Raw genomic sequence first — 26720 nt, forward strand, 5'->3', positions numbered from 1 at the left:
AACTGCATCACTGATCAAAAAGCTGAGCCCACTGTCCCCCGAGGGTGTGGGAATAAACAAGCTCTGCCAAAACAAAGTTGACTTTTTATTGCTGCCCTAATGGCACCAAGTAGCAGGCAGAATTCAGCCCACTTCCACCCCGTCCTGGAGGGTCAGGGCTGAACTGAGTCGTGTCTGTGCGCCAGATGAGGCGCCCACCCTGGCCACTCAGAACCACAGAGGTGGAGTCCAGGGATCAGTGTCCTTGAAAAGCTCCCTGGGTGACTGCAATGTGCAGTCAGACGAGAGCTACCTGTGCTCACCATTCTCCCTCACTCCCTGTGTGATCTGAATGAATATTTAGCAGTTGGGATTTGGGGGTGTGGCATTTGCCTAGAAGAAACTGATATATCTGGAGTGTTATTGAGCTCTTAAACTTGGAAAGTTAGATGTAAGGTTTTTCTTTTTGCTGGAATATATTTTATGCCTATGCACACTTGTTTAGTGTTATGTCCTTTGAAGCCTGTGGACATTTCAAGAGCGTCAAAAATGATAACCACACAGCCTCGTAACTCTTCCCATCGTTAATCCCTGGCCAATGTTTGGTTGTCCCCCCGATTGCTAATTCTTGCACTGAAATACCAATAGTTCGCTTTACTGAGCGCTCTCTATGTGCTGACAGTATCACAGCAAATGTATGAAATCTGCGCTAACATCCCATTTTACAGGTTCTGAAGCAAACTTGGAGAATAACTTGCTAACAACAATCGCACAGCCAGTAAATAGCCAAGGCAGGGTTAGCACTACATTCTATCTTAGCCCCAATGCTAGTGTTTTTCAAATTTAATAATTTGGGTTCCAACTGAATTTTCCTAACATTTTTCATTGTCTTGAGTGTGCAAAGGGAAACACAGTCGCTACTCTAAAGGAGAAAACCATCATCACTTGCCATAAATAAAAAGTAACCGTAAAAAAAAAATGAACATTTAACCATTTAACATAGAAGTGTCCGTGTATCACCAAAATTCATCTTGTCTACCACAGCTGGGGTGATGTGAACCACATTTTGGGAAACCTGAGTCCTGACCATCCTGATGAGTGTGATGATTGAGGCTAGTTAGGCTGAGAACTGCCCCTGCAAGAACCTGTGAGCTGTGTCTGCTAATACAGGCCCACTAAAACAAGTCTATCACTAGGCAATGCTCTCATTTGGGGCCTCAGCAATACTTTTGAAGGAACACATACTAAAACTATGGGGTAGTGGTTTCACTTTCATGATCAAACCAGATGACAAGGAAAAAACATTTGAAAACTTGGCCATTGCCGTTCACTTACTAGGTTTTTTAAGTAGCACTGTTTATAACAGCATTATTCATAATAGCCAAAAATTAGAAACAACCCAAATCTCCAACAGAAGAATGGATAAAAATTTTATCCAAGAATAGAAAACACTGTGGTATGTTCATGTAATAGAATACTACGCAGCAATAAAAAGGAGTCGTAGATACAGTGACATGGATGAATCTCAAAAACATGTTGCTCAAAAGAAGGAAGGCATTGCACAAGAGTGCATGCCAAATGCTTCTAAATCAAGAACAGGAAAAACTCACGTTGATGGAAATCAGAGTCATGGTTGCCCATAGGGGTGGGTATTGACTAGAGAACTTTCAGGGATGGTAGGAATGTTCCATGTCTTGATTGAAGTGACAGTTACACAGGTGTATACATTTATCGAAATTCATAAACTCTGCATTTTATTGTATTTAAATTTTGCCTCAAAAGAATTAATGCTTCAAGTCAATAAAGAAATATCTAATGACATTGTCTGAGACTTATGAACTAGAATCAAAGTTCCAATTATTAGACTCTCCTGAGCTGAGAAAAATCCAATTCATATATTTCTAACCTAAATAAAACATCCACTTAGTTTCTCACACAAAAGGTTTTATCACAAAATTCCTTTGTAGTTCTATACACAGGTCTCTATAAAAGCTGACAGCTTGCCTAGTTAAGTTTACTCAGACTTCTGGAAAACATATATTTGAAAAGCACTCCATGGGAGTGTCCTTTGGGGTGAGCTGTGATTGCAGAGATTTGCGTGTGTGCTGACAAGAAGGTAAGCTAAGAAGTAAAACTCAGGCTCATGTTTAAATGCAGTGCCGAGAGAGAGAAGCGTGTCGCCCCTTTTACCTAATGATCCAAAGAGATGTGTAAATAAATGCTTCACCCACCTCAGCGCCACCCAAGCCACAGGGAAGGAGTGTGGGAGCAGAGCCCTTTCGGCAAAGTACCAGAAAGATGTCAGCAGAGAAACAAACAGGTCAGTAGAATCAGAGGCAGAGCAGCTAATGGAGTGTTTTCTAACCCTACAAATGCAGGCAGACTTTGAATGCAAAGAACTTTACTGCAGGTCAAGGGAATCCTTGCTGGAGAGGAAGCAAACAGTCCTACTCTTAATTAACGAGCAACTGGAAAGGAAGTTGGGAGCAAGATGTGAACAATGCTTGGCATTCCACAGGGCCGCTGCCACCCGGATCCATATACAGCTGCCCTTTTCTAGCCTGCGCCAAGGCTGGGCTGGGCCTCAGAGACCACGGGCAGCCATGGGCTGCCACCCAGACAGAGGAATGCTTCTCAGCCAGGACTGGTCTGTTGTGTCTCCCTTTAGAAGGTCTTGGCTTTGGTCTCCAGCCTTATTCACCCTGTGGCAGCCATTTGCCATTCACCTGTGTGATGGCTTGACTCGACTCTGTCTTTATGAATGACCTTATTCAGGACAATCTTTAGAGGCTGCAGACACGGAAAGGAAATTATTAGCAAGCAAATTATGACTTGAGTTGTGTCAGTTTTAGTGGTTTCCCTGTTTTGATGTCAGCGACTTCACTGGAAGCAGCTGGCATGTCCCCTAAGCGGCTGTTCATGCCTATTGCTGTTGCCTAATTCTAACTTCAAATCACTAAAAAGCATTTTGTGCTGTCATAATCGTTTGCATGAGCCATAACTATCTCTTTCATTATTAAAGCCTCATCCAGCGGTTGGGGGAATTTTGATAAAGACTTAACGATACGGTAGTCTATTTCAACCTCCATGCACGTCCCAGTGATTCCCGAGCTGACCAAAGCATTGTCTTGGAAAATCAAATTAAACACAGCTTATGCTGGGTCAAAGGTGTAATTCTGAGATCAGTGGGAAAATATTCAGTTCTTCCTTCAGAAATCCCTTACAACAGTTAATTTATTCCCCAGAAGGTGCCCCCTCCTGAAATGTGCCTTTATTTGCTGGCAATGAAATGTAATGTGTTTGGCTTCCCGTTTCTCAGGGAGCCGCCATCCACAGAGTAATAATCTAATACAATGACTTTGGGGAGGATGAAACCCCTCTAGGGTCTCTCTTTAGGATTCCTCGGAGTCGGTGGTGGTGCCAGCCCAGTCCCGGGGAGCTCTGTTCCTTTCCAGGTATGAGAATGAGTGCAGCGAGGTGCGCCCAGCTTCCTGGGGACTGGAGGAAGGGATCCAACCCAGACAGGCTCGAGGCTGGAAATGACTGTCTCCGGAGGAGATCCGGCCACGACAGACATGGCTATGGTATGAGGAATACCATTCAACCCTTCACAAAAATGGACACAAATCAGGTGGTTCTATAGATTTGTGATTTATATATATGGATATGTGTCCGCCAAAATCACTGCGATTATGGCTGGCCATGGTGACCACAAGTCTCCTTCTTATCTCTAACTATGGTCAGAAGATAAACACACCATTAGTGTGTTTATTCAGTTTGCCAATAATGAGGTTCCTCTGTTTCATTTTTCTCTCATCTCTGTGTATCCTTTTTAATCACTTCTTTGTTAACACTTGTGCGAAAAAAGCCATCAGAGGAAAGGTGGGGTGGTATTTAAACTGCTCAGGTCTGTCACTATATAACATCTTAATTGGAGAAAAGCTCTTGCTAAACCAACTGGAGCTACAAATATTGTCCTCCAAGGCCACATCACTGAGTTGTGGTAGTGATGTATCATCTGAGAAATTGTGTTTGGCTGGCAGTAGAGAAGTCTCAAAAATTGTGGCTTCACCAAGTTGTCAAAGGGTTTTGTTGTGTTTTTTCTCTACCACATTAAGAGATGACCAGTGAAAGACAGACTAATGCTAGTATGGTGATTCCACGAATGTCCTCACGGACCCAAGCTCTATCTTGCTCTCTGGGTGGGGCCCTCATCCTCATGGCTTCCCAGCTGGCTGCTGGAGCTCCAACCATTCTCATTCCTCAACAAGGAGAAAGGAGTTGGGAAAGTGGAGCTTGCCAACTGAGTTAAACCCCTTAATTAAAAGAGCTTTCCTAAAACCCCCACCCATATATCTTATTGGTCACTTTTATCTACAAGGGGGGCTAGAAAAAGTTATTTTTAGCCTGTGGCCACCTCTACTTATGTAGGGGTTCTGTTAGTAAGGAAAATGAGGGGATGAATAAGAGGAAGGCTCTCTCTGTCTCCCTCTCTCCCTGCCCAGGATGGTAGATGATGCTATGAGGTGATCTCTGCACTTCCATTTCTTGGGTTCCTATGGAGGTAAGTTCCAAGCCAGAGACCTGTGTTGTATTATGTAATTCCATGCTTGGACAGAAGCCATAGTACCCATCTCTCCTAGACATGAAAGATAACTAAAGCTGGGTGGAATTTTTCAAGCTCAAGTTGTCCTAGAGGCAGGCATCCCAAGTAGGTCAGGCTCAGTTTACTGCTCCATCTCATAGCTTAAAAGTTAATCACAGAAAGCCAGTTACCATCAGCAATCTGTGGGCAGAAACCCCACCCTCCTGGTGGCTTCCAGTCTCCAAGGGGCAGAGCCATGGGGAGTCTACAGAAGTGTGGGAGTCAAGAGAAGGGACTCCGGATCCCTCTCCCCACTGCACTAAGAGCACTCACCATGTGCAGCTTTCTCTATTACATGTCCACGTAAGATCATTTTAGCAAAGGTTCTACAGCTAAAGACAAATGAAAATAATGATAAATCATGTGCAGCCATTGACTGACCTCGAAAGCAGCTCCCTAGAGACCTGTGGCTCTGTGTGCTCCGGACTAGCAAGTCAGGTGGACTCATGGCAGCGCTGCCTCCCTCGGCCACCCAGGTGAGGGTCACTTCGACTCACCGCATGTCTGTGGAGCATCTCACTGCAAACTTCTAAGCACTGTGGGAAATGTGGAGGCTGATGCGTGTGCCATCGCCCCAAGAACTTGTCCCACCCCGGAGGCCATCCGAGCAGACAGCAGCTAGCAAGTCTTGGTTGAGCTGTCGAGGAAAACCTCATAGAGCAAGAGTGACTTGAGCTAAACATTGGGTTAACTAAGCAAACGCACCACGAAATACAGGAGGATGGCAGGGCTCGGACTAAAGAGAAAACCAGGAAACCTGATGACGGAAGAAGGTCAAGTCGGGGAGGCAGAAAGAAGCAACAGCGGGTTTCTCTCACGGGTTTTGGGTGAGGACGAAAGAAACACCAGCCCTCTGTTCACTCCTAATAATAACAATAACCATTTGCTGAGTGTTTGCTAGGATATCAGGTGTCAAGGACTGTGCTACATGCTTTAACCACATTATGCAATTTAATCTTCACAGCAATCCTAAGGCAATGTACGAGACAAAACTGTCCTCATAAATACAGAGTAAGTGGCCCAAGGTCACCTCAGCTGGGGACTGACAGGTGGATCTGTTGGATTCCAGAGCCGCCACTAGCCCTTCCTGCCTCCCTGAGGCAGCAGATCAGCAGTCCCTTTCCAGCTGCATGTAATCTATGTTTACATAAAGTAAACCCAAATGACAAACCCTCTCAGGGCTAGGAATCCCCCTCCAGCTTCCTACCGGCTTCCCAGCCAAATTGAGCTCGAAGAATGCAAACTAGTTTTAATGCCTGCCTTACCAAAGATAACTAGGAAAATACCATATTGGCTCAAATCAAAGTCGATGTTTTTAAAAAGAACTATCAACTGGCCTGTTCACAAATTATGCTCTGAGTCCAGACATATCTGTAGCAAAAGACTTCATGGCATCAAATGAACCCAGAAGAGAGGCCCCTCCATGCCTGAGCCAACCTCACTGCCCCCAGCTCAGCCTCAAGGAGCAACTCTGTGGGAAGGTTTGAGACCCTGGCAGGAGGAGGGGACCCGACACCCGGCAGTGCAGCCTGGGGAAGGGCTGTTGGCTCAGAGGGAGGGAAAGGCCCCCACCTCTGCCCTAGTTTTTGTAGAGAAAGGCCATTCCCCAACAACAATTCACGCACAGCCCTGCAAGTCTATAAAAAGGGAACTACAGACATTCTGGAAGATGTGAAAAGAAACCTTTTATCTTTCTCTTCACTCATTCTTCAGTCCTCACTCCTCTTCAAGGGCAAAGGAGAGCGAGGGGTTATTCGATGAGACCAGGAAAATCAAAGTAAGCTCAGGGGGTTCAGCTGCCCAGGGGAAGGGCCCGAGTCCCGGCCTCCCTGGTGAGCTGGGGCCTCCAGGCCGGCTGTGAGTGCTGCTCCTCCAGGTGCCTATGGAAGACTGATTGTCTCTCTGGTTCAGGCTATAGTTCCCAAAACCACCTCATAAGTGAGAAGGCTGATACGGCATTTTAGCCCTCCCCACCCCTGATTATGTTCCTTCAAGGTTCGGATCCCAAACAGAAAAGGAGCGTGTCTGGCCCTTGGAAATCCAGCACATGCCACCCTGTGGTCCCTCTTTACTTCAGAGACAAAACTGAATCTCAAGACATGAATCCGGGGAATGCCTCAGTGCAAGCACCTCCACCCCAAGGAGCAAAGCTTCTGGTGAACTCTTTGCAGAGAATGTGGCTGAACCTGAGGTTGAAGTTGGATTTCCCACTTCTTCCCTCCCATCCCCAGATGGCACCTGTCCCCACCTGTCAGAGACAGGAAAGGAGACAAAGAAAGCCTGGCTGGAGGGCGTCCCTGCAGGGCTGTGACCAAGTGTGCTCACATGGGGGACCAAAACACCAGAGGGCAGACCACCCTTCAGCCCAGAAACCTGGCCAGGGGTGAAACATGGCGCAAGAAACAATAATAACGCCTGGGGCACTCCATTTCAGAAGCGAGGAAGCCCAGTAAGGGGAGGTTGAGGAGTTCACCCCAAGTGACTCCGGTAGGCTGTCACCTCTCAGATGAGCAACTGCCCCTCTGCTGGGGAGTGCGGGGAACGAGAGGCAGGAGCTCCACCCAGCAGCAGAGTGTCACCCAAGAGAGTGAGCACGGACATCCACTCTGAGGACCCATTCCATTCCATTCCATTCCAGCTTCCTCTGCTGGGGTGGGGTGCGTGAAGCAGGTCAGACCTCCCTGGGCTTCCCATCTCCAAGGGTGCCACTGTCCACCTCTGGCCTGCTTAGCACCCGCATCCCCGGCATCCCACGTTCCCCACCAGGTCTAGAAAGCCTCCATTTCCGCTCCTCTGCTCCAGAGTCACTTCTCCAGCCCCCTCCTCACTCTGCAGGGTCACGTTGGGGCAAATGCTTCCAGCCCACACAACCTGCCCCCAGAGCCACACCTGCGCTCCCACCCCGGGGTCCAGGGGGCCACCGCCCTCGCTGCCCCACGCTGGGGCGGGCAGGTGGCAGCTCTCAGCACTCATTAGGCCAGTTCATCCTTTTGTTGAGTAAAGCAGTTTCCCAAAATACATTCCTTGGAGCGGTAGCTCTACAAGTTGTCCCTAAGAAAAGTTTTATGGCCAAATAAGTCTGGAAAATGCAGTGCCGTGTATTTCTCTTCGAGATTCACAATACCTTTAAAGGCTCTGAGAAGACTTGCAGTAATTACTGGATTCAGAAATCCAGTATTTCTGAAATGTAAGAGTAGATAAAAGTTATTTTTCCCTACTTATAGCTGAAGAAGGTTCTATTTTCCTTACCTAGTTTATACATTTATAATTAAAATATATCCTCTTAAAGGCCCCTTAAATTCAGAATAGCTGAATTAAAATCTGGACCCATTTATTTATTCTGCAGAGGTCAAGAGTGGGCATATAACGCGGCCCAGGTGCTCAGTGATGTGGGGTGTTTCATACACTCACTCACTTCACTAGCTCTCAAAAGTTTTGGTCCCAGAACCGCTTTACGTTCTTAAAAAATATTAAAAACCCCAGAGAACTTGTGTTTGCATGAGTTATCCTATGGATATTTACAGTATTAGCAATTGAAACTCACAATTTTTTAAATATTTAATAATTCATTTGAAAAGACAAGCACATTATATACTAACATAAATTATAAATTTTATGAAAAATAACTATTTTCAAAAAAAATCAGTAAGAACAATGGCATTGTTTCACATTTTTATAAGTCTCATGTCTGGCTTAGTAGAAGACAGCTGGATTCTCATACCTGCTTCTGCCGTCAACCTGTTGTGATGTCACAGATCATGTCGTCTCCAGCAAACACCACTGTACAGACACAGGGAGTAAGAGTGCAAGGGCAAAATGATATGTTAGTGCTATAATGATAATAGTTTGGGCCTTGTCGATGCCCCCAAAAGGTCTCTAGGACCCCGGGGGTCCCTCATTCTGTCACAGTTCTGGAGGTTAGAAGTCCAAAATCAAGGTGTCAGCAGGGCTGTGCTCCTTTCAAAGGCTCTAGGGAAGGATCTGTTTTTTTCCTTTGCCCAGGCCTAAGGGCAAGACTGTACAGGGCCTTGGTGACTTCACCCACCCAGTATGAGAGGGCACTTTCTTGTTGTAGAGACGCACCAAATCCAGTAGTCCCCCCTTATCCGTTTACAGGTTCTCAATTCAAAGGTTTTTAAAGAGCTTTGATGTATAGAATTTCATTAAAGCCACAGGGCCCCAAGGTAGTCATTGTCCAAACACAGATATTACCTTCATTTGTAAGCCGCCTAATTCCTGCAAAAATGGATTTAAGCTTTATCTATAATCCATGCTCTGTTCTCCTGCAGGGTTTCAATGGGTCTATGATATGAGTGAGCCAAGAAGATCTATCTTTTGTTCTTCTTCACACACAGGAGGAAATGAAACGGTGTTTCATCTTTGTCCTGGGAAGGTTTGAAGCCTACACATAAAAGGGACCAGAGAGACAGGAAGACACCAGCTCCTGCAGGTCTGATCTTAAAGGCCACATGCTGTCTGGCACCCTCCTCCACTCCCCAGACAGGAGGACCCCTCCCTTGGGCCAACTTCCTAAGACGGAGAGAGAGGTGGGTCTGCGGGAGCAGGGCCTGGGTAGGTCAGCTCACAGTGTCTCTGCCTGGGCCAAATGAGGGAAAAGGAAACTCTGGGAGGTCCTTCCTGTACCACGGCAGTAACTACACCCCTGGTCTCACAGGCAGGAATGTGTGTTTGTGAGGTTCAGCTAGAAGGTCTGATTTTTTTTTTTTTTTTTTTTTTGACATTGTATCTTTTTATGGGGCTGGGCTGAGAGAGATTAGATTATTCTGGCATGGGATCCTGTCCTAAGACGGAGAGAGAGGTGGGTCTGCGGGAGCAGGGCCTGGGTAGGTCAGCTCACAGTGTCTCTGCCTGGGCCAAATGAGGGAAAAGGAAACCCTGGGAGGTCCTTCCTGTACCACGGCAGTAGCTACACCCCTGGTCTCACAGGCAGGAATGTGTGTTTGTGAGGTTCAGCTAGAAGGTCTGATTTTTTTTTTTTTTTTTTTTGACAGAGTATCTCTTGGTTGCCTGGGCTAGAGTGCCGTGGTGTCATCATCGCTCTGTAACTTCAAACTCCTGGGCTCAAGCAATTCTCCTGCCTCAGCCTCCGGAGTAGCTGGGACTACAGGCGCCCACCACCATGCCCGACAACTGGACATCCCCATGCAAAAAAATGAATTAGACACGACCTAACCCTCTTTATAAGAACTGATTCAAACTGGATCATAGACCTAAATGTAAAATGCGAAACCATAAAACTCCTAGAAGATAACATAGGAGAAAATTTAAGGTATAGCAATAACTTTTTAGATACAATACCAAAGGCATAATCCATGAAAGAAATAATTGAGGAACTGGACTTCACTAAAATTTAAAACTTGTGCTCTGCCGAAGACAAGGTCAAGAGAATGAGAAGATAAGCCACAGATTGGGAGAAAATATTTTCAAAAGACACGTCTGATAAAAGACTGTTATCCAAAATATACAAGGAATTCTTAAAACTCAACAATAAGAAAACAAACAACCTAATTAAGAACAGGCAAAAACCTTAAACAGAAACCTCACCAAAAAACAAATCAAAACAAACAAACAAACAAAATATATATATATATATATATGCAGATGGTAAGTAAGCATTTGAGGAGATGTCAACATCATATGTCATTAGGGAATTGCAAATTAAAACAAAAATGAGATACGGCTATGCACCTATTTGAATGGCCAAAACCCGAAACACGGACACCAAATGCTGATGAGGATGTGGAACTGTTGTTGCACAATGAACTCTCATTGGCTGCTGATGGGAAAACAAAATGGTACACGACTTTGGAAGATCGTTTGGCAGTTTCTTACCGAGCCAAACATAGTCTTGCCACATAATCTAGCAATTGTACTTCTTGGTATTTACTCAAATAAAAAAAAATTAAAAACCTATGTCCACACAAAAACCTGCACATGGTTGTTTACACGCCTTTATTCATAATTGCCAAAAACTGGAATCAACTGAGATATTCTTCAAAAGGTAAATGGATAAACTGTGGTACACACAGACAACAGAATATAATTGAGCACTATTTGCAGCACAGAGAAAGTAAAAAGATGAAAAATACAAATGAATAGTTCAAGAGACTAGACAATAACCCAAAATAAAGTTGAGCATAGGGTAGATCTATATTTCAGGCCGTGTCTCCTTCCATAAAATGTGGAAAACCAGATTTACTGACTGAGTTCTGTCCCCTGAGAGGAATTCCTTTCACCACTACCTTTCAGAACCGCATTCGTATTATACTATAATGATCACTCCACAATAAAGTGTAGAGCCATCCAAAAAGGAAGGAAAAAAAAAAAGAAAAGAACTTGAAGCTTGAAGCAGGAAATGAATGCCTGTCACAGTTGAGATCTGATACTTTGTGATACAAGAACCTATCACATTCCAGCTATGTGAAGGGAAAGATTTGACAGGTTCTTTTTCTTTTCTCTGTCCTGAGCATTCTCACGACTGAAATTCTTCCTGCACTCTGAAGCAGTCTGTCTCTGACTGAGGCTGAAGTTCTACCTACTTTCAAGGCCTTCAGTCTCAGTAGCATTGGGTTTTGAACTCATGTGGCAAGAGATGTGGAGAAGCTTCTCTCTGGGGCCAGAGCAGCGTCAGTCTGGATAGCAGTTGTTGAAGGTTTTGAGTCCTGAATGACTGAGGCATGTTCTTTAATAAATGTAACGTTCTTTAATAAAAGTAATGTGTTCTTTAATAAATAGAATGTCTGTGTGTATGATGTGTGTGTATGATATATGTTGTATGATGTGTGTGTATGATGTGTGTGTGTATGATATGTGTGTATGATGTGTGTGTATGATATGTGTGTATGATGTGTGTGTGTGTGTGTATGTGTGTGACGTGTGGAACCTGGAACAGGAACTCCTTTGCCCAGGCCTAAGGGCAAGACTGTACAGGGCCTTGGTGACTTCACCCACCCAGTATGAGAGGGCACTTTCTTGTTGTAGAGACGCACCAGATCCAGTAGTCCCCCCTTATCCTTGGTTTTGGTTTCTGTGGTTTCAGTTACCTGTGGTCAACTGTGGTCCAAAAATATTAAGGTATTTTGAGGAGGAGAGCAAGAGGGGAGGAGGAAGAGAGAGACCACACTCACAAAATTTTTCTTACAGTATATTGTTATAACTCTTTTTTTATTATTAGTTATTGTTGTTAATTTCTTACTATGACTAATGTATAAATTAAACTTTATCACAGGTATGTTTGTACAGCGGTCCTTGAATAATGTCATTTCATTCAACGTTGTTTCATTGTAAGGTTGATGAGAAGAAAAATCAGGGCTGTTTGCTAATTTCTTTAACGACTTCCATACAGGTCAGCTGTTTTCAGCTGACCTTTGCACTCAGCAAACAAGCAACTTTTGGCAGGTGTTTTCACCTGACCGTTCATTCACCTTGCTCACGTTCTTTCCATCCATCCATCCATCCTTTCTTCTAGGCCCAGCCCCCACAGATAGTACCAGCCCTATATGGACTATGTTTTTTACTACTCAGTGCATCTTCATTTAGTGAGTTCTTGGAAACTGCGGCTTTAAAGCAAAATAAAATGAAATCAATATAATGAAACCAATTTTACCATAGACTAATTGATAAAAACTAGAGTTTGAACTTTCTCCCATATCTGCGTGGGTTTTGTCTGGGGACACTGGTTTCCTCCCACATCGCGAAGATTTGCACTTTAGTTTTATTGGCGTATTTACATTGTCCCCATCTGAGTGTGAGCGTGTGTGAGTGCAGGTCCTGCCCAGGGCTGGCTTCTGTCTTGCACATCCTGAGCTGGGAGAGGCCCCGGCCACCCCAACCCGAACTGCAATGAGCAGATTGGAAAAAGAATGAATGAATGAGTACAAGCTATTGTAAAATAAAAATTCATAAGGTAGACAATAATGACACAAATGCAGGACAATAAACGATGCCATACAAAAGCACTTGGCGAGCCTGCCCTGTTTGTTACTGTTTGTGAACTGCATAGTGGTAGGAAATGCTCCTTACAATTTTTGCTTTGCAAACATTTACCCCTTGATTTAACACACCACTATCGACCACCATCACTCACTGATTCACCAAAAATTGGGTAAATAATTATCTTACTTGGTTTTATTAATCTTTCTTAAATGTATGTATAGCTCATATTTACTTCAATGTTTAATATTAAATGTGTTTTGGATCTTTATCTAGATGTTTGGTGATTTTTTTGTGGCCAGAAATATGCTGTAGGAACGTAACTCTTGTTTTTATCAGTCTATGGTAAAATTGGTTTCATTATATTGATTTCATTTTATTTTGCCTTAAAGCTGCTGTTTCCAAGAACTCATTAACTGAGGACATACCGTATAGTAAAAAACATAGTCCATATAGGGCTGGTACTATCTGTAGGGGCTGGGCCTAGAAGAAAGGATGGATGGATGGAAAGAACGTGAGCAGGGTGAATGAAGGGTCAGGAGAAAACACCTGCTCAAAGTTGCTTGTTTGCTGAGTGCAAACGTCAGCTGAAAACAGCTGACCTGTATGGAAGTCGTTAAAGAAATTAGCAAACAGCCCTGACCCTTTGCACGTGTCCTTGGAAATAAATACGGGATGAAGTTAGCTGAGGAGGCCATTTTCTCCTTTAGATTTTGGTCTCTCCTCTTCTCTCTAAACTCTTTGTGTTTCGAGTAATTCTTTATTTCTTTGCTACCAAGCTCAAGAGCAGAAAAAGTAGCTGCAACAACTATCTGAGGTTTCAGCCATTTACTGGGGGTCTTGGAACAATCCCTACAGATAAGGGGGGCACTGCTGTACTGCCAGGCTTGGGGTGAGGAATTGGGGGTGTTTCATTTTCACACTCTGCTGACTCATTTTGATGCATGGCTTCCCCCACCCAAAGAATGAAGGCAGAGGAAAAAAACAAGAAAATGGAGACAAACAGCTATGTTCTAGTTATTTTTGTGGCTCTGCCAGGGGTCTTGCTTCCTTCTTCCTGTGGTCTGTCTCTGCGCATCTCTCCTTTTCTCCAGCTCCCCTTGAAATGTTTGAAGCTGCGGTGAGGACTCCAGTGAGGTCGGGTTATCTGTGGTTCCCAATAGCTACACATCAGTGACTCCTGTCACTATAAGAAAAAGTCAGCTGCACCTGAACAGTTAATAAGTTTACTCTGTAGGAAAGAAAACGAATGATGTCAAAGACGAAATGGGGAAAAAAAAATTCAACGGATGTGTAAATCCTGTCTTAACCAGGCTGTCTTCTTCTGAAGCTTCAGAGGAATTGGCTAGACCTGTACTCAATGTTCCTCTCTCCTGTCTCCCTGCCCTCCAGAGCCATTCCCCAGGAGCCAAATTAGGCCCAGGGTATGTGACTCCCCGTTCCCGTCACAAAACTGTGACCATGAGGAACGGAACTGATTCTGATCTGACCTCCTAGGAGGGCCCCTGCCAAGGCTAGGGAAAAGGCCTGTGTTGGGTTCTGCGACCACCTGCACTCACTCATTCGCTCTCTCGGCTTTGGAGATAATGAGCTACAGAACATGTCTGGGTCAGAGAGAAATCAGCCAGAGAGTCACAACCAATAGCACCAACAAATCAATTATTACCTATCTCCTGCCAGCCCCCAGGGCAACCCAAAAGGCAAACACCCCAGTGGTGTATCTGATTCTTCAGAGCAGTCCTCTCCGTGGGTCACAAGCCTGTCTGTCTAAGGCAGTGGTTCTCAAGCAGGGGCTATTTTGCTCCATGGTGGACATTTGGCAATGCTAGAGAAGTTTTTGGTGTGACAACTGGGATGGGGACTCCTGGCTTCTAGAAGGTAGATGCACAGGACAGCCCCTATCCCTGTCCTGCGAATTATCTGGCCCAAAACAACGGTAGTGCCAACGTTACAAACCTTGCTTTAATGTTTCTGTGGGTCCAAAGATCCCGCCAGTGAGTTTTCCTCCTTTACCCCATGTAAATCCATTTCCTAGGGCTGCCGTAAAAAACTGAGTGACTTCAAACAGAAATTCATTCTGTCACAGTTCTGGAGGTTAGAAGTCCAAAATCAAGGTGTCAGCAGGGCTGTGCTCCTTTCAAAGGCTCTAGGGAAGGATCTGTTTTTTGCCTCCTACGGTTTCTGGTGGCTCCAGGTGTTCCTGGACTGTGGCAACAAAACTCGAATCTCTGCCTCTGTTTACACTTGGCCTTCTTTCCCGTGAGTCTCCCTGTATCTTCTCTTATAAAAACCCAGGTCACTGGATTTAGGACAGCCCTAAATCTGGGACAATTTAATCTCAAGATCTTTAAATAATTACATCTGCAAAACCCCACTTCCAAATAAAGTCACATTCCGAGGTGCCAGGTGGACATGAGTTTTAGGGGAATAGTATTCAACCCACCACACCCTAGAAAGGAGTGACCTTTTAGCTGGGAATACTGGTGGTTAATGTTTAAAAAAAAAAAAAAAAAAAAAGCCAGTTCCACCTTCAGTTCCTAAATACCCAGGTTGCAGGCACAAAAGAAGTGGAAATAAAGGTGAATCTGGCCATTCCTAGCCCTCTACTACCAATTTTAGATGCCAAAAATGTAGGTCCAATTCCTTCTGCATATTCCTCCTATTCAAAGTCTGTTTCTTTCCATAAAATGGCACAGAAAAATGAAACCCATAGGAACACCAGGGTCTGTATGGAGTCCCCAGTGGTAGTTTCAAAGCATGGCCTTTCTCTGGCACTCCTCCCATTGAAAGGTGGAGCCCATGTCGTTTTCCCTTCTATCTAGGTGAGCTTGTGTCTGCCTCAACCAGCAGAGTAGGGTGAAAATGACATGGTGAATTTGGAGACTATGGCATAAGTGGCCATGAGCCTTCAGCATTGTTCCCAGGAATACCATGTAAGGAATCCAACCATCCTTAGGCCACCATGGTGGGGAGACCAGAGGGTGGGGCCCAGAGAGAGAGAGAGAAAAATGACCCACCAGCCACCTGCCTCCAACATTCAAATAATCTCAGCCCAGGTACCAGACACGTGAGTGAGGAAACCTCCAGATGATCCCAGCCTCCAGCCTTCAAATCTTCCATTGTGCCCCAAACATCACAGAGCAGGAGTGCCTTAGTCCGCTTTTATTGCTGTAGAGGAATACCCGAGGCTGGGTAATCTGTGAAGATAAGAGGTTTATTCAGCTCACGGTTCTGTAGGCTGTAAAAGATACATGGTGCAGCATCTGCTTCTGGTGAAGGCCATGGGAAGCCGCCACTCAACGCTGCCAGGCTTTTTCTTTTAACTTTTTAAAAAATTTCAGTATTATAGAGGTACAAACATTTAGGTTACATAAATTGCCTTTGCACTGCCCGAGTCACAAGTGTGCCCATCCCCCAGAGAGTGCACACCGCACCTGTTAGGTGTGAATTTACCCATCCCCTCTTCCCTCCTCCTACCTGCCCAACACCCTATGAATGTTACTTCCCATATGTGCACATTAGTGTTGACCAATTAGTACCAATTTAATGGTGAGTACAAGCAATGTTTGTTTTTCCATTTTTGTGATACTTTCCTTAGAAGAATGGGCTCCTGCTCCATCCAGGATAATATTAATACAATAGGTAGTTCACCATTTTTTATGGCTGAGTAGTACTCCACGGTATACATACAGGACCCAAAAAACAACATTGCAGCTTGTTCCTTTTGGCAAGCGCCCCCTACTGACAGGTCAATTTGCATGCCCTTTTACTGCCAGTCTCTTTTAAGCAACCAGCTCTTTGTAAACTATTAATAAGAGAGCCAGAACTCGTTCATTCTCAAGGGACGGCACCAAGCCATTCATAAAGGATCTACCCCCATGACCAAAACACCTCACGCCAGGCCCGACCTCTAACACTGGGGATCAAATTTCAACATAAGATTTGGACGTGCCAAATATCCAAACTCTATCAAGGGGCAAGCCATTCTTGCTCTGACCTGTCCAAATTCCTGACCTGTAGATTTAATAAAATGGTTGCTGTTTTACAGCATGAAGCTTGAGGGGTTCGTTATGTGACAATAGACAATTGAAAGTCTCCAACTTCATATTCACCCAGGGCCTTTGTCAGGTATCAAGTTCCTCCTATTTTTTTGCTGCCCTCCTCCTCCCTTCTCTTTCAGCCTCACAGAAGGAAAAGGAACTAGGTCATAGCAACATTTATTTATCCCCCTTCCATGTGCTAAGCACACGCCGAATGCTTTACAAGCATTATGTCATTTATATTCACAGTTGCCCAAAGAAGTGTGTACTATTCTCCCTGATTTAGGGATAAGGAAACCTTGGCTCATAAAGTTAAATAGCACAGGCAGCAGAGCCTGCCTGAAGGCCAGCCTGGTCTGACCCTATGGCCCTTGCTCCCAGCCTCTCTGCTGTCTTGCCTTTGAGCACCGCCTGTCGCCTAGATAGTCCTCATACAAATTAGATTTTCTGGAAGTTTGTGTTCTTGAGAAAACTAAATTCAGGTACTATTGAAAGGGGCACAGGATCTCGGAAACGATTAATCATATCAAAACATCTCTGGACATGTTTGCCCCGCGATGGCACAACCAATGTTCATTTGGTTCCCTTATGTGGATGTTTTCTTTGAAGCTCATGACAAATGTTCCTCTAGACAGTGAGAGACTTTACAAAGGACAGGGTCTTGTGTTCCAAGCTTTTCCTCTGTGGGGACGCAGGGTAGCAGCAGGCAACCCACAGGGAATCTGGGCAGAAAATGAGCACAGCGGTTGCTGATGCTGCAAAGCTCCTGGGCTTTCTCCTCACATCCCCCAGCATCAGTTTGTCCGGAAGGAAAATAAAAGTAGCTTGTTTCCTATGGCAGTTGAAAAATAGAAAGTTGAAAAAACAACTTTATATTTCTTTTAAGCAACCCTTTAGACTTGTGGTTTCCAGTCCAGCATGTAAGGAGCTTGGAAGTCACCACTTCATCCTAGGAGTAAAAAGCTGAATAAACTGAAAATCAACTCTTCTTAGATCTGTTAGAGAAGGACGGACACAGGGCAAACCACCACCCTTGAATACTGGAGAGAAATACAAGCAGATGTAAAGAGTCACAACTTACTGAAGCAGAAACACCTGAGCAGAAACCTCTATAGGAACCAGAGCTGTGGTAGGAAACCCCAAACTGTAATTGACAGATGGCTGCAAGCTCGGTGTAGACAAGTCTGAGGGTTAAAAACTCAAGGGGACACAGCCACCGGGGGCCCCCACACTTTTGTTAGTTCTATCTCCGGGAGCCCTACCAGGTTCTCACAGTGAAGATTAGAGAAAAATCCCCTTGTGCTTCCTGTACAAGGAACCATTTTGAAATACACCAGAGCATTCTATTCCTCACAAGGCCTGCCCTCAGGAGAGGCTCCAGAGGCCAACCTGCTGGAGTTGTAGCAGAGCCTCGCCCGCCTGAGGGGAAGGGAAATAGCCAACTCTAGCTCCCTCACAGGGAAGGGCAATACCTCAGTCCAGGCCCCTCCAGACTCCCTGTTCCACTTGCGAAGGTTACACCCAGGGCACAGGCTCACTAAAAGACTGAGATTACTCCTAGGACTGTAGAACGCCGCCCCCACCCACATCTCACCGTCACGTCACTAAAGGCCTATTCACCTCGGTTCCTTTTACCCAGTGCACCATATGTAGCTTTTAACAAAAAATCACAGGACACACTTAAAGACGAGGAACACGGTCTGAGGAGACTGAATAAACATCAGAACCAGACGCAGATAAGGCAGCGATGCTGAAATTATCAGACTGGGAATTTAAAATAACTATGATTAATATGCTAAAGGCTCTAAAGGAAAAGGGGGACAACACATAAGAACAGAAGGTTAATGAAAGCAAAGAGATGAAAATTCTAAGAAAGAATAGAAAAGAAATACTGTGACAGAACTGAAAAGTGCCTCTGATGAACAGAGTTGAAGAAAAAATAAGTGAGATTGAGGATATGTCAATAGGTACTTCTAAAACTGAAAAGCAAAAAGAAGAAAGACTGGCGAAAAAAAAAAAAAAACCAGAACAGAATATCCAAGAGCTATGGGACAACTAGGAAAGGTATAACATACACATAATGGGAACACCAGAAAAAAAGACTTGGAAGAACTATTTGAAGCAATAATGACTGAGAATTTCCCAAAATTAATGTCAGTGAACCACAGATCCAGGAAGCTCAGAGAACACTAAGCAGGATAAGTGTCCAAAAAAAATCTACACCTAGGAATATCATACTCAAGATCAAAGATAAAGAAACAACCCTTTACAATTAAATAATGCCACTATGGAAAAATCAGAAAATAAAGACAAACATAAGGTTGAAAAATCCATCCCAGTCATAATCACCGGTAGCATTTTGGTAATTAACTTTTGCAATTTTTCACTAAATTGGGAGAATAACTACAATGAGAAACCACTACACACGTATTAGAATGGTTAAAATCAAAAAAACTGACAACCAAACGCCAGAACTCTCATTCATTGCTGTTGTGAATGCAAAATGGTACAGATTCTTTGGAAGACAGTCTGGCATTTCTTACAAAGTTAAACATGCCATACAATCCAGCAATCATGCTCCCAGGTATTTCCCCAAATGAGCTGAAAACTTATGTCCACACAAGAACCTGCACCTGAATGTTTATAGCAGCTTTATTCATAATTTGGAAGCAACAAAATGTCCTTCAAAAGCTGAGTGGATAAACTGTGGCATAGCTGTACAATGGAATGTTATTCATTGAAGAAGAAATGAGCTATCGAGCCATGAAAAGACACAGAGGAAACTTAAATGCATACAGCTTGGCGAAAGAAGCCAGTCTCAAAGTCTACATTCTGTTATGATTCCAATTATATGACATTCTAGAAAAGGTGAAATTATAGAGACAGTAAAAACATCAGTGGTTGCCAGGGATGCTGGGGATGGGGATGGAGGGTGTTAAGAAATGGATAGGTGGATGACGGGATTTTAGGGCGGTGAACATACTCTGTATAACACTGTTAGAGTAGATACATGGCATTGCGCAGTTAACAAAACCCATAGAACAACACAAAGAGTGAACCCTAGTATAAACTTTGGGCTTCAGTTAATAATACATCAATATTGGCTCATCAATTGTAACACATGTACCACAGAAATGTAAGATGTTAATAACAGGAGAAATTATGGAGGATTGGGGGAGAATAAGCATATGGGAATGCTTTGTGCTATCTACTCGATTTTCTGTAAATGTAAGACTGCTCTGAAAAATAAAGCCCGTTAATTTAAAACAAAACGGGAGGATGCTGGATGTACTCTCTGTTAATCTGCTTTTCTCATACACCAAATAATGAGTATACTTACAGTTATTAAAGGATCTTCCAAAACATTTTTAATATATTTCATTAAATTAGTGTATCTTAATTTTCTCAGCCATTCTTTTATATTCATTTTTAAAAATAATCCACCTCCAAGGAACATCTGCTACTTGTGAAGCAGAAATAGTTTCTGATACACCTACCTGAATTTTTCTTATTTCCTGGGCCCACATAGCCAAAAAATTGAGGCAATTACCTGTGTCATTTAGAGGGATGTACTTCTTTTCCATTATGGAATAAAGCATTAGCATTGAATTATATCAATTGTTTTAACTTCATAAAGCAGTGGTTTCTGGATAAATCTCAACCAATGCCAAAGTACGGAGTCCCTGCCTGGATCCACAATTTCCAGACCAACTGCTGGTGGACGTTTGTGCAAGATGCTTCCACTCACAAGCTGTTGTCTGCTCCTCACGACATCCCTATAGCAACATTTGGCCAGTGTTAACACCAAGATTCGCAATGTGCCCGTGGTCACATGCTAGTAAGTTAGAGAACTGAGACTCACACCCAGGTCCTCCACTCCAAATGGAGCACTCTTCTACTATAGTGGGCCCCTTCTCCTGAAACATCTGCAGCGTGTTGGTTCACTCTACAAGTTGTCTTTGAGACAGCCACGTGCCCCAGGTGAGCGCCAATCCTGTCAAGCATATGAAGGAGAATTTTAATTTCATCTGCTCTTCTGCCCACATAGAATTTTTCTAATCAAATGTTTTAAGATAATTGTAGATTTGCATATAGTGGTAAGAAATAATACAGAGATATCTCATGTATCCTTTACCCAGTTTCCCCCAATGGTAAAATCTTACAAAACCACAGTACAGTATCACAACCAGGATACCGACATTGATGCAGTCAAGATACAGAAAGTTTTTATCACCACAAGCTTCCCACAAGTGGCCCTTTGTATCCTATCCACTTCTGTCCCACTCTCACTGGCTTTTAAACTCCTGACATCATCAATCTGTTCCCTATTTCCATAATTGTATTATTCCAAGAACGTTATATAAATGGGATCACGCAGTGTGTAACCTTTTGGTATTGCCTTTTTATATTCATCTTAACTGTCTGGAGATCCATCCAAGTTGTTACTTGTGTGAATAGTCCATTCCTTTTTATTGCTGAGTAGCTAGATGTACCACAGTTTGTTTAACCATTTGCCCACTGAAGGACATCCAGGTTGTTTCTATTAATAGTTCAGGGCTATTACAAATAAAGCTGCTATAAACAATCATGTACAGGTTTTTGTGTGAAGAGAAGTCTTTATTCCTCTGTAATAAATGCCCAAGAGCACAATTGGTGAGTTGTATGGTAGTTTCACGTTTAGTTTTTAAGAAACTGCTTTCCAGAGTTACTGTACCATTTTACATTCCCACTAGCCACCTAGAAGTGACCCAGTTTGTCATCCTCTCTAGCCTTTAGTGCTGTGACGACTTTTTATTGTAGTCATTCTTACAGGTGTGTATCTCATTGTGGTTTGGCATCAGGGTAATACTAGCTTTGTAAAACGAATGGGTAAAGTTTTCCTACTCTTCATTTTATGGAAGAGATTGTGTAGAGCTGGTGTTAATTATTCTTTAAACATTTAATAGAATTCTCCAGTGAAGCCATCGAGGCCTGGAGATTTCTTGGTTTTTTTTCTTCTTAAGAGTTTTTAAATTAGGAATTCAATTTCCTAATTATTATAGGGGCTATTCACATTATATATTTCATGTTGGGGAAGTTGCGGTAGTTTGTGTTTTTTGAGGAAGTGGTCCATTTAGTCTAAGTTGTCAAACTTTGTGGGTAGAGTTGTTTACAGCAGTCCTTTATTAACCTTTTGGTACCTGCAGGGTCTGTAGTGATAGCCCCTTTTTTCATTTCTGATACTGGTACTTTGTATCTTCTCTCTGTTTCTGTCAGTTTTACTAAAACTTTGCCAATTTTGTTGACCTTTTCAAAAATCCAGCTCTTAGTTTTGTCAATTTTCTCTATTTTTCTGTTTTAAATTTCATAGGTATCAGATATTACCTTGATTATTTCCTCCCTTCTGTTTGCTTTGGGTTTATTTTGCTTTTCTTTTTTTTAGATTATTAGGGTGGTTGATTATTGATTTTGAGACTTTTCTAATGTGAGCATTTAGTGCTATAAATTTCCTTCTCAGCACTGCGTTAGCTGTGCCCCACAAATGTTGATATGTTGCATTAACATTTTAATTTTCTTTTACTTCCGGGTATTTTTTATTTCCCTCGATCCCTTCTTTTTGACCTATGGATTATTTTGAAATGTGTTGTTTAGTTTCCAAGTGTTTGGAGATTCTCCAGTTACCTATCTGTTAGTGATTTCTAGTTTGGCTCTACTGTGGTCAGAGAGCTACTCTGTATATTTTCAATTATTTTAAATTTAAGTTTTTTTTTTTTTAATAGCCCAGGATATGGTCTATCTTGGTATGTTCTGTGGGCACTTAAAAACAATGTCTATTCTGCTGTTGAGTGGAGTTTTCTATAAATGCTGACTAGATCCTGTTGGTTGATATTGTTGAGTTCTATCCTTGATGATTTTCTGTCTAGTTGTTCACATCAATTGTTGAGAAAGGGGTATTAATGTCTCCAAATATAACCGTGGATTTTCTGTTTCTCCTATATATCCTGTCAGTTTTTGCTTTACGTATTTTGCAGCTCTGTTGTTTGGTACATACACAATTAGAATTGCCATGTTTTCTTGGCAATTGACTCTTTTATTATGATATAATGTACCTTTCTCTCTTGTAATTTGCTTTGACATCTACTTTATTAATATAGCCACTCCTATTTTCCTTTGATGTTTATATAACTTTTTATCCATTTACTTTTTTTTACCTCTTTAACCATTTTTAAGTGTACAGTTCAGTGGCATTAAGTACTTTCACATCATTCTACAACCATCACCATCATCCATTTGCAGAACTTTTTCATCTTTCAAAAGTGAAACTCTGTACTTACCAAACAATAACTCCCATCTCCCCTTCTTTCCAGGCCCCAGAAATCACGATTCTACTTTCTATCTGTATGAATTTGACTGTTGTATGTACCTCATATAAGTGGAATTATTAATATATAGTATTCTTCTATGATTGGCTTATTTCACTTAGCACAATGTCTTCAAGGTTCATCCATGTTGTAGTATACATCAATTTTCCCCTTTTCAAGGCTGAATAATATCCCATCATATGTATATATTACGTTTTGTTTATCCATTCATCCATTGACAGACATGTGGGTTGCCTTCACCATTTGGCTACTGTGAATAACACTGCTGTGAACATGGGTGAACAAATATCGTTTTAAATCCCCACTTCCATTTCTTTCGAGTATATACCCAGAAGTAGAATTGCTGGATCACATAATTTTATATTTGATTTTTTGAGGAACTATCATATTGTTTTATATAGTGGCTGCACCATTTTACATTACTGCTAGCAATGCACAAGGGTTCCAATTTCTCCACATCCTTGTACATTTGTTATTTTCTGTTGGGGGTGGGTGCAGGTATGTGTGTCTTTGATTATAGCCATTCTAATGAGTGTGGAGTGGGTCTATTCTCTTACTTTTAACCTGCCTTTATCATTATATTTGCAGTGAATTTTTTATAGACAGCATATAGTGAGATCATGTTTTTACATCCACTCAGAAAATCTGTCTTTTAATTGGTATTTTTAGACCATTTACAGTAATTAATGTTAGGGCTTGAGTCTGCCATTTTATTTTTTGTCTTATGTTCTTTGTTTTTAATTTATTTTTCTTTTCTCCACTTCCTAGTGGCTTACTTGAATATTTTATAGGATTCCATTGGGATTTATCTATAGTTTTTGAGTTTCAATCTTTGTATAGCTTTTTAGTTGCTCTACATATTACATTATATATGCATAATTTATCATAGTCCACTCATATTATCATTTTACCATTCTGAGTAAAGTATAGAAACCTTCCCTCCCTTCATATTACTTTACACTCCTCTGTTTTTTAATATTACCACCTTAAATATTTCCTCTAGATACATTCAGAACCACATTAGATGGTGTCATAATTTTTGTTTCAACCATCAATTTAGAAACCTCAAGCAGAGAAGTGAAGCCTATTGTAATTACCCATATTTTTGCTTATCATGTTCTTTCTTCCTTCCCAATATTCCAAAGTTTTCTTTTTTCATTTTCCTTTCCGTGTTGAACTTCCTTTAGCCCTTTTTGAGGATAGATCTGCTTGCAACCAATTGATAGTTTTTCTTAATCTCAGAATGTCTTAATTCTCCTTTCATTTCTGAAGGATATTTTAACTACCTATAGGATTCTGACCATTCTTTTCTTTCAGCCCTCAAAATTATTATGCTAATTCATTCTGTCCTCCCTGGTTTCTGATGAAAAAGTCCACTGTCATTTAAATTGGTTTTTCTTATAAGTAAGGTTTAATTCTTCTCCAGGGATTTTCAAGATTTTCTATTTAGCTTTCAGATATTAAATTATTATGTGTCTCTTGGTATGGAGTTCTTTGAGTTTATCATATTTGGTATTCACTCAGCTTCAGGAATCTGTTGTTTTATATCTCTTGATAAATTTGGGAACTTATCAGTGATTATTTCTCCAAATACATTTTGATTTCTTCCCTCTTTTTCCTCTCCTTCTGGGACTCCAAAGATACAAATGTTCCATCTTTTGTTATAGTCCCACAGGCACCTGAAGCTCTATTTGTTTGGATTTTTTTCCCCAGTCTATTTTCTCTCTGTTGTTCAGATTGGATAATTTCTATTTTCGTATGTTCTGGCTTACTGATTCTTTCCTCTGTCCCTTTCATTCTCCTGTTGAGCCCATCCATTAAGTTTTTTAATTTTGCTCATTATATTTTTCAGTTTTAAAATTCCATTTGGTGGTTCTTTATAGTGCCAGCTTCATTGTTGAGATTTTCCATTTGTTTATTGAGGCTTTCTGTTTTTCTATTTTTAGTGTGTTTATAATTGCTTGTTAAAGTATTCTTATCATGGCTGCATTAAAACCACCATCAGTTGCTTCCATAATCTCCGTCATTTCGGTATTGGAATCTATCAATTGTCTTTTTTCGTACAGTTTGACATCTTGGTTTTCAGTATGGTGAGTGATTTCCAACTGAAACCTAGACACTTTCGTATTCTCTTTTAGCTGGCTTTCCTTGATGTGCTCCAGTAGAGGAAGAGGGGGTTGTGCTGCCTCATTATTGCCACATGGAGGGAGAATTCCAGGTCCCCACTCGGCTTCCTTTGACACAGAGGGAGGGGAATGTGCCTTCTTGTTACTGCTGGGTGAGAGTTCTGGCTCCCAACATGGTTCCCACTAACACCACTGTGGAAATGGCAAAAGTCCTGACTCTCCACTAGGTCTCCTTTTACGCTACCCCAGCCAGGGATGAGAGGAGCACATTATTACTCTTGGATGGGGGTGGAAGTCCAAGATCCCCATGTGGTTTGCACTGAAACTGTGGTGGAGAGGGGTGCATCATTACCAGCCAGCAGGGATGAAAATCTCCCTACTTGGCCTTCTCTGCTGCCACTCTGGTGGGGGTGTTGGGGCTCCTCAGTATAGTATCGTGATGGCAGAAGTTTAAGCTCCCTGCTTGGCCTTTGCTCATGAGTGTTAAAGTTGGGCCACAATCTCATCTGTGAGGTCTGGCTGGAGTAGAGCTGTTATTATCTAAAAGGATTCTGTCTTGCTAGGTTATCCTCTCCTGGTCCTTTGGCTATAGAGAGCAGGTGCTTTGGGGGCTTTTTTGTCTGTGCTTGTTACTGTTTCCAGGTGGCTGGCTTCTTTACCTATAAGCCTGGGATATCTGAGGCAAAAAGAAAACCTAGAGAACTCACCACTATGTCACTCCTAAGGTCCCTAGCCAGCCTGCCTCCTCTCTGCCTTTCGTTTGTTCTATATATAATGTCCATGGTTTTAAGTTGTATTTAGGAGGAGGAATAGGGAAAGTAGGTTTGTTTCATCCTCCCAGAAGTCCAAGAAAATGGTTTTTAGCAGTGGAATTTTGTTTAATGAGGCTGGTATCAAAAAGAACATAATCTTGTTTAGTCAAAATCAATAAAGACTATAGATACTTTGTATGGCCAAAGGCATAAGAATAAACATCAGCATTTACTGCCCTGTTCTGAGACACAGTAATAGTGCTACCATGAGGAAAACATTCCTCCGTGATCAAAAACACTTGGGAAAGGCTGCATTTTATTCCCCTTCCCTTTCAAGACTCTCAATGAAATTAGCATATTAAATGCTCTGAGAAGATCTGCAGAAAACAAGGTGCTTAATTTTTAACTCTAGTGTTTCTCAAATCAAACCAAGCATGAAACATGCTTTTCCAGTATATCTGGTAATATCCTGCAATAACGTCTGCTTGGGAAATATAGAGACACATAATCCAGGGGGTTCTCTCAGGACCCATCCTCGCTGAGGGAGGAGACTGGCATCTTACCGTCAGCTGTCCTCCCAGGTCCCCAAAAGGGTGCGTGGACATTCCGCCTTGATGGAACATGTACCGCAGAGTGGCTGGGGGAACACGGTAATGCTTTACATTTTCCCTATTCTAATAACCTCTGTGCCTTTACCTTCTTTTTCTTTAAAATCTGCACCCACCTCCACAAGGTGAGAGGGGCAAGTATTGCAATCTCCATTTTGCCGGTGACAAACAGAGGCCCAAAGAAATATAAGTATGTTCCCACAAGAGCCAGATCTAGAACTGCAGGCTTGGGACTACAAACGACTTCACAATTCC

Source organism: Propithecus coquereli, unplaced genomic scaffold (assembly GCF_000956105.1).
Source record: "Propithecus coquereli isolate 6110/MARCELLA unplaced genomic scaffold, Pcoq_1.0 Scaffold157, whole genome shotgun sequence".
In the NCBI taxonomy this organism is placed as follows: domain Eukaryota; kingdom Metazoa; phylum Chordata; class Mammalia; order Primates; family Indriidae; genus Propithecus; species Propithecus coquereli.